General features: G+C 36.6%; 1 long non-coding RNA gene and 1 other non-coding gene across 2 annotated transcripts in view; one reads left to right on the forward strand and one right to left on the reverse strand.

Annotated features, from left to right (window-relative positions):
* The window catches only part of LOC141553304 (uncharacterized), a 13,331-nt gene extending 4,707 nt beyond the window's left edge, over window positions 1–8,624 (forward strand). The window contains exons 3-4 of the long non-coding RNA XR_012485387.1: window positions 7,053–7,143; window positions 7,555–8,624. This is a non-coding gene — a long non-coding RNA (uncharacterized LOC141553304). The remainder of the gene's footprint in view (window positions 1–7,052; window positions 7,144–7,554) is intronic.
* LOC141559198 (U6 spliceosomal RNA) lies at window positions 1,742–1,852 on the reverse strand. Its single transcript, XR_012487274.1, has one exon. It is a non-coding gene; the product is annotated as a U6 spliceosomal RNA (small nuclear RNA).
* Window positions 8,625–8,917: the final 293 nt, after the last annotated feature.

Consider the following 8,917-nt stretch of genomic DNA (forward strand, 5'->3'; position numbering starts at 1 on the left):
AGGATATAAGATCCCTCTGTTCAGTTTCCCAGCCTCAAAACCAACCATGAAAAGTCAGCTGGTCTGTTTTTCAGTCCCCTGGGGGTATTGCTAGAGGTTATAAGATGTCTATCTTCTTCAGGTCCAGAGAATAACTACACTTTCTGGACCATGAAAGAAGGGAGCTAGGTCTCAGAGGGACTTTGAAAAAGTGAAAGTTCTTTTAAAAATTCTTGTTCAGTCATTTCAGTTGTGTTTACCTCTTTGTGACCCCATTTGAAGTTTTCTGAGTAAAGATATTAGAATCATTTGTCATTTCCTTCTCCAGCTCATTTTACAGGTGAAGATACTCAGGCAAATGAGGTTAAGTGACTTGCTCAGGATAACAGAGCAGTATCTAAGGCTGGATTTAAACTTAGTTCTTCCTAACTCTAGGCTTGAAGCTATCTAATGCGCCATTTTACCAAAACTAGAAATCAATACTGAAGTCTCCCAACTTCAAATCTAGAGTCCCTTCCTATACCCTTGAGTTGGTTATGTGCCATTCAGCAGCCATAGGTAAGAGCTGGTACCCAAGCAAAGGATTTGAGGTAGCTTCTTGGATCTGAACTATGCCCTCTTAGAGTCTACAATCCTCTCAGAAACAAACCTTTGTTCTTCCCAGTTAAAAGTGGGTTTATCTTCAAGGGTCAACTTCTTCCAGGATTTGAGATAAGGTGGAACAAATAGTACTTGGAGTGGCCAACTTTACAGTTTGCTTTTGAGCTGAGCAAAGAAATGACTGAGGTAAGGGGGTGGGGTGGGGGGTAGTACAAACCCGGGGCCCAGGAAGTCCAGCTGCAGAATTCCAATCTCAGACCAAGGTACAAAGGCAGTGGAGAGGGGAGAGATTACCATCATTTCTTCATGGAGAGGAATCCTAACTGTTAATCAGCAGCATACCAGAGAATGGCAAAGAGGGATTTAAAAGGTTTTCTTAAATGAACAATGCAAAGAAAGAATAAAACAATAGAATGGTGAAGATAAGAGATCTCTTCAAGAAAATTGGAGATATCAAAGGAATGTTTCATGCAAAAATGGATAAAAGATAAATGATAAAAGACAAAAATGGTAGGGACTTAACAGAAATAGAAGATTAAGAATAGGTGTCAAGAATATACAGAAGAATTATACAAAAAAATAGTTTAATATCACTAATAACTGTAATGCTGGAGAAACTGAGGCAGGATAAAGATCAGAGAACAATTTAATATTTTATTTGAAAGGGAGAGATTTACTGGGACCAAATGGATCCATGCTTTTGTCCCAGGACTGAATGAGACTAGTGTCTCCAAGAATCCAGCAGCAAATGTTGGATACAAGATTCTTTTATAGGATAACAAGAATGATGACATAATGGGGGAGGTACCTGAGACAGGGATGACCTAATGGGGGAAAGCACCTGGATGGGAATGACCTAATGGGGGGAGGCACCTAGGATGACATAATAGAGGGAGTTACCTGGAGAGGCTCCTGATAGTCTAATGATGTCTAAAATGGTTATCCTTTATCCTATCAAACATTAAGGGGGAATATAGCCTAAAGTCTTGGGGCAAAGTAACTGAGATAGGACAATTAGGGAAACTGTGTCAGGACATTAAAAAGGAACTGTGGTGCAACATAACTACATGGTGTAGTTACTGACCTAGACCCATACATCCTAGAAAGTGTAGTCAAGTGGGCTTTAGGAAGCATTGCTAATATTAGTTAATCTAAGTGACAGTATTTCATTTAAACTCTAACGATACTTTTTGTATCGTCCTTGGGTAGGGGTAATGCTAATCTTTTCTTTGTATTGTTCCGATTTTAGTATACATGCAGCCAAAGCAAGCACTATACTCTAAAATTGTAAAAGATGCTGCTGTTACAGTGTTGCACTCAACATGCTAACAAATTTGGAAAACTCAAAAGTGGCTACTATGTTGGAAAAGATAAGTTTAAGTTTCAACCCCAAAGAAGGGCAATGCCAACAAATGTTCAAATTATTGAACAATCGTGCTTATTTCACACACCATATGGTTATACTTAAGATTTTGCGAGTTAGGCTTCAGTAAGACGTGAACTTAGAATTACCAGAAGAGCAAGCTAGTTTTCAGCGGGGTAGAAGAACTAGAGATCAAATTGCCAGCATTTCCTGATTATCAAGAAATCAAGGTAATAATTAAAAAAATAAAATAAAAAAAAAGACCAAACCCTACTGCTATATTGACTATGTGGATTGCAACAAATTGTGCCAAGTTCTCAAAGGAATGGGAGTATTAGATCATTTCCTTTGTCTCCTGAGCAACCTGTATGTGGATCAAGAAGCAAAAGTTAGAACCAAACATGGAACAATTGATTGGTTCAAGATTGGGAAAGAAGTACAAGACTGCACCTTGACACCTTGTTTATTTAATTTATGTGCAGAGTACATTATGTAAAATGCCAGGCTGGATGAATTAAAAAATAGCAACAATCTTAGCTATACAGACAGAAGATACCATTCTGATGGCAGAAAGTGAAGAATTAAAAAATCTCTTAATGAGGGTAAAAGAAGAGAATGTAAAAGCTCTCTTGAGACTGAAAAGAACTAAGACCATGGCAACTGGTCCCTTCACTTCTGGGCCAATAGGTAGAGAAGAAATGAGGCAAGCAAGGAGGAGCACTGATAGGATCTTCTCAGCCTTAAGTGGGCTTTTTGTTAAGTGGACTTTATTATAGTCCCACCACAGGTGGAGATCTCTGGTAGAATTCTTAGCCCAAACATCTTTCATTGACAAAACCACTATAACCCACACAGTTAATATATCCAGTCAGAAAGCCAAGTTATGCTGTCAACTCTCGAGGATATAGTTCCCCTCTCAAACCTACTCCATTGTAATTCACTCCCTAACTTTTTTTTTTTTTTTTTTTTTTTTTTTTTTTTTTGCAATTTAGCTCATCGTGGTATATTCTTGCCTTATAGTGTCTTTCTTGTTTTGGCTAAGTCTTTTAGGGTGCTGAATCCCTTTTAAGGTTAGCCCACCAGTCAGTGATGTAATACCACTTCATGGAGTCTTCCTCTTAATGGCATCTCTGTTAAGGAACTTGTCTTTCCCCTTATTAATAGCTCAAACCCCTTTTCCTATTAAATATTATTATGGTTTTAGCCTACTCTTCTTTCCCTTTTAATTTGAAAGATGTCTAAGCCTAAAAATTCTTTTGAGACAACCAGGAATACTGGCCTGTTATTCCAATTTGTTTTGGGGATCAGATCCCCATACCCCTCCATTTGGTGGCTACACTCCAACATTTTGGTGGCCAGGTGCAGGAAAGTTGGAGCTCATCCCATAATCTCTCTCTCTCTCTCTCTCTCTCTCTCTCTCTCTCTCTCTCTCTTTTTTTTTCCCCCTGAGGCTGGGGTTAAGTGACTTGCCCAGGGTCACACAGCTAGGAAATGTTAAGTGTCTGAAGCCAGATTTGAACTCGGGTCCTCCTGAATTCAAGGCTGGTGCTCTATCCACTGCGCCACCTAGCTGCCCTGCTCACCCCATAATCTCAACAGAATATTGTATGAATGTTGGTCTATACTTAATTTCTGCCAACTTATTTCCAGTTTTCTCAGCAGTTTTTATCATACAGTGAGTTCTTGTCCCAAAAAGTTGGATGTTTGAATTATTAAACATTGGATTTCCCCTCATATTAAGGTCTTGGGAGTGTGGACAAGGAGGCTCTGGTCTTTGAAGGAGCATGATTTCCTTCACAAGCTTCACTATTTAATCTTTTCTTCTACTTTTAGAGGTAAAATGAAGGAAAAAAAAAGGTTTGTCTAAAAATATTGTGGTGGTGGGTTATTCTGTCTTAGAGCTCTTCAACAGCTCCAGAGGCTACAGCTGATTAAGTTGTTCCTGCCAATTAAGTTTACCCTAGGAGATGGATGCTATTGTTGTTTTATAAGTAGTATGCTAGAATCTTGGTCATGGTTCCAAAACATAAAAGAGTGCTTGTGTGTGGTTAGTCACAGACCAGAACACAACAAGTTCTGAAAAAGCACCTGGCAGAGATGGAAGTCTCTCTTGGAGAAGTGTGGGGGAAGATGATGCTATACATGTGTATTATGCCTGCCTTGCAGCCACACACAACAAACCTTCACCACATATGGTGCCTTTCTCTACTTGGGATGCTCCTTACATTTGTGTGCTCTGCTCATAGGAATATGATTTTTGTTTACTCATATTTTGTAAGCTGGTTTGGAGCTTGGAGTTAGATTTTTTATTTTTTTTTCTCTAAAAGCTGGGACCTTTTACTTTTGACTTTTATTACTACTCAGTATTTATTCTTTGGACCAGCCCATTGTGTTTCAAATAGATTTACCAGGTTATACCTTTGAACCCAAATCACTAGGCTCTCTTTGAATAGTCCTCAATAGCCTCATCCAAGCTTCCGAGATTCATTGTTTACGTTTTGATGGGTTTGAATGAGTGTAAACAGCAACTGTTTTCTGAGGAAAACAAGGTCTTCCCCTCCCAAGATTAGTATTTCCTGATTGTAAATTAAGCCATCTTAAGAATGTCCCAATTCTGACCTAACCCTTGGTCATAGAATGACCTTTGCCTCAGGAAATATATCTGAATCTCTGATAACTGAGAAACAACTTTAATTTAGAAAGGCCAAAGTTAACCACTGTAATCTAGGGCACTCTCTAGTCTTTTTTTTTTTCCCCCTCTGGTTAAATGACTTGCCCAGGGTCACACAGCTAGGAAGTGTTAAGTGTCTGAGACCAGAATTGAACTCTGGTCCTCCTGAATTCAAGGATGATGTTCTATCCACTGCACCACCTAGCTGCCTCCATCTCTAGTCTTGATTTTTTGCCTTGTCACACTGGGTTTCTACAACTGGAGGAGAAAGTGAAGCTGAACAATATTAATAGTTTTGCCTCACTTAAATCCAATTTACATATATGTCAAGGAATCACTCTTGTGAAATATTTTGCCCTTTTGAAAAAGAAAGATGAACAATAAATGACTACTGACCTATCACTATTATTTCTTAACCAGTACCACATTGTTTTAATAAGTACCACTTTGTAATACAATTTTAGATCTGGTACAGCTAATTCACTTTTCTTCCCATTTTGTCCTTTGATATTCTTGAACTTTTTTTTGTCCGGGTGAATTTTATTATTTTTTTCTATCTCCATAAAATAATTTTTTGGTAGTTTGGTGTGGAACTATATAAGGTAAGTAGAATTTTCACTTTTATTAGTTCAGTCTACCCATGAGCAATTAATATTTCTTTCAATTGCACAAATCTGACTTTGAAGTGTTTTCTAATTGGATTCATATAATTTCTGGATTTGTCTTAGCAGGTAGACTCCCTTGTGTTTTATATCATTTATAATTATTTTAAATGGAATATCTGTGACTTCCTGGCTTTGTTGATAGTATTGTGTATTGACCACAAAAACAATCAGAGATTCTTAGAGAAAGTAAAAGCAAAAAAAGGGCTTATTACAAGCTTGCAAGAAAGAATATCATCTCCCAACCAACAGTGCATCAGTTAAAGGAGTGTAAAACATAAACTGCAAAACACAATATTAAAAAGAATAGAAGTCCCCCATCCTTTGACCTTTTTTCACTTGGTTTGGAGGAGTCCAGTCTTATACTCTAAACATGGAAATCTATCCCAAAAATAAAATAAATTGCCTTTAAAAGAAGTACTTAAATGCTAATTAAGAGGTGGTGGGAAACAAGACAAGGTGAACAACCTGCAGCTTTTTAGCTATAGGTCAAGTTGTTATTGCAAAATTTCAAGTCATAAATAATGGTATAGTTTAAGGTTATATTCACATTACAGGATCTTCACTCAGTTTATCTCATGCAGAATATGATTTATATAGATTTATTTTATATCTTGAAACTTGCTACAGTTGTTATTTTTATTTCAACTAGGTTTTTAGTTGATTTTCTAGAATTCTCCCAGTATACTATCTGCAGTGTTAGTTTTGTTTCCTCATTGCTTATTCCTTCAATTTTTTTTTTTGTCTTATTGCTGTAACTGGAATTTCTAGTACAATATTTGTAGTACAATAGCAATGAAAAAATGGTTTACCCCTTGGTTTTCTTTTGATCTTACTTGGAAGACTTCTAGCTTATCCCCCATTACAGATATTTACTGATGGTTTTAGAGAAATACTACTTATCATTTTTAAGGAAAGCTTCATTTATTCCTATGTTTTCTAGTATAGTTTTATTGTCACTGCCACCTCTTTTTCCCTCTGCTATAAAGCTCTTTGCATCTCTTTTAAGTGAGATAAATTACCTCATTCTATCTCTCCCTTCCCTTTTTCCTCAGTATATACCTCTTTATTACCCCTTAATTTTATTTTTGCATTATTTGGATATTATCATCCATCAACTGTGTCCTCTGCCCACATAGACTCCTTCTAATTGCCCTAAAAATAAAATTGCGAGGAATTATAAATATCATCTTCCCATGTAGGAATGTAAACAATTTCTCTCACAGAATCTCTTATGATTTGTCTTTCAGCTTATCTTTTATGTTTTTCTTGATTCTGATATTTGGAAAGTTAGATTTTCTATTTATCTCTGGTCTTTTCATCAGGAATTCTTGAAAGTCCTCAATTTATTAAATGTACATTTTTTGCTAGGTAGATGATTCTTGATTGTATTCCTATCTCCTTTGACCTCTGGAATATCATATTTCAAGCTTCCCTATCCTTTGACATAGAAACTGTTAAATCTTGTGTGATCCCAGCTGTGGCTTCATGATATCTGAACTATTTCTTTCTGGCTGCTTGCAATATTTTCTCCATACTTTGAGAGCTTTGGTATTTGGCTATAATATTACTGGGAGTTTTGATTTTGGGATCTTTTTTTGGGAGGTGATCAATGGATTCTTTAAATTTCTATTTTATTCTCTGGTTGTAAGCTTTCATTGGGTAGTTTTCATTGATAATTTCTTGAAATATGATGTCTAAGTTTTTTTTTTTTTAAATTATGGCTTTCAAGTAATATAATAATTCTCAAATAATCTCTCCTTGATTTGTTTTCCAGGTTGGTTGTTCCCCTCTCCCACCCCTCCCTGAAAATTTGGCCTATGGATTTTTATTCTTCTTTTACCATTTGGCCTATTCTGTTTTTCAAGGTATTATTTTCTTCAGTATTTTGTGTGTGTGTGTGTGCACTTCCTTTACCAAGCTGTTAATTTATTTTTCATGATTTTCTGACAACACTCATTTCTTTACTTTACCTCTCTTATTTTATTAAAAAATTTTTTTTGAGATCTTCCAGTACTCTTTGATTTTTCTCCAGCTCTCTTATTTGATTTTTAAAATTATTTCTGAGATTTTCCAGAGCTTGAGACCATTTCACATTTTTCTTTTGAAGCTTTGAATGTAGCTATTTTGACATTGTTGTCCTCTTCTAAGTTTGCATTTTGATTTTTCCTGTTGTCATATTAACTTTCTACTAGCAAGTTCTTATTTTGTTGTTTGCTTATTTCCCCAGCCTATTTCTTGACTTTTAACTATATTTTAAATTTGAACTTTGCTTCCAGGGTGAAGGTTGCACTGCTCCAAGCTTCAGACTTCTTTGTGCTACTGTTTTTAGATCTAGTTCTGGGAGTCTGTAAGTTTTCGATTCTTTCAAGTTGGTATGATCTAGAAGTTGTTATTGCTTATTCAGTTGCCTCCAAACCCCTCTGTTTACTTCCTGGAAATGACCTGGGCTAGCATAGCCTATGCTGGACTGAGCTCTATTCTTACTCCAATGAGAGAGACCTTTTTCACCAACTTTCTAAGTTTTTGGATGGAAAATTATTTCATCCTGTCCCTTTGTTGTTTCTGCTACTCCAGAATTCATTTTGAGGTGTTGAAATAGTTTTAATTCACAAAAGGGAAGAGAACAAAGTAAAGTTCTGACTGAAAAATATGCCCCAAAATATATAAAATCCCCAAAAGACTGGTCAGCTCTGCCAAGGATTTATATTGACCTCATGGGCTCCCAAACATCGGGGGTATTTATTGTATTATGTTCATAAGTAAACTATAGGAAGATTGCAACCCTATTTAAAAAGGCTTGTCACCCTGAAACATTTTCTTTGATGCAATTGCTTTGTATAGTGGCTGCACCTATGGATTCACCACACACACACACACACACACACACACACACACAGTTTTATAAATACTTCTCAAATTTTTTTGGCTTTTTAAAAATTCTTTTATAAAGGTTTCTAGATTCAAATATCTCAGTATAACCAGGACTGGATAAATCACATCTTGTTTACACACCCTGACAGCTTTATTCAACATCCATTCTAGTTATTTTTGGCTGCATGTCCACTTACCCCCACCTTTGGCCTCCACTCCCAGTGGGGAAAGTGGTCAAGCCTTACTAGATTTGTCTCTTTCTAGTTTAAGTATTTCAAGAGACATACCTCTTGCTGCTGGAAAAGACACAACCCACTATTTCAGAGTTAAATGATTATAGAGCTAAGAAGAAGGTTGATATATAAACTGAGTACTGGTTATATTTCAAAAACTGTCCCTGTTTTTCTCACAATTCCCTAAGTCTTAGTTCTTGAGGTAGCCTGAAAAAGACCATTCATTATAAATGATCCCTACCAAAATAGGTGATTGAAAGATCCCAGATGCCATCCCTAAGAATCTCTTTTAATTTTAGAGCTGGAAGGAAACTGGTAGGCCAGTACCCTCAACCCATAGCTATGGGGTGAAAAAAATTGCCCATGGGTCCACAGTCAGTCAATGGCAAAGATAAGACTGGCAACATGCTCAAAACTGAATTTATTATCTTTCCCTCAAAATCCATCCCTTTTCCAAACTTCCCTATTATTATCAGGAACAATGACATCCTCCCAGTCATCTAGGCTCATTCTTTCTCATCCTGCTTCCACCTCC

Source organism: Sminthopsis crassicaudata, chromosome 2, assembly GCF_048593235.1.
Source record: "Sminthopsis crassicaudata isolate SCR6 chromosome 2, ASM4859323v1, whole genome shotgun sequence".
NCBI classification, from domain to species: Eukaryota; Metazoa; Chordata; class Mammalia; order Dasyuromorphia; family Dasyuridae; genus Sminthopsis; species Sminthopsis crassicaudata.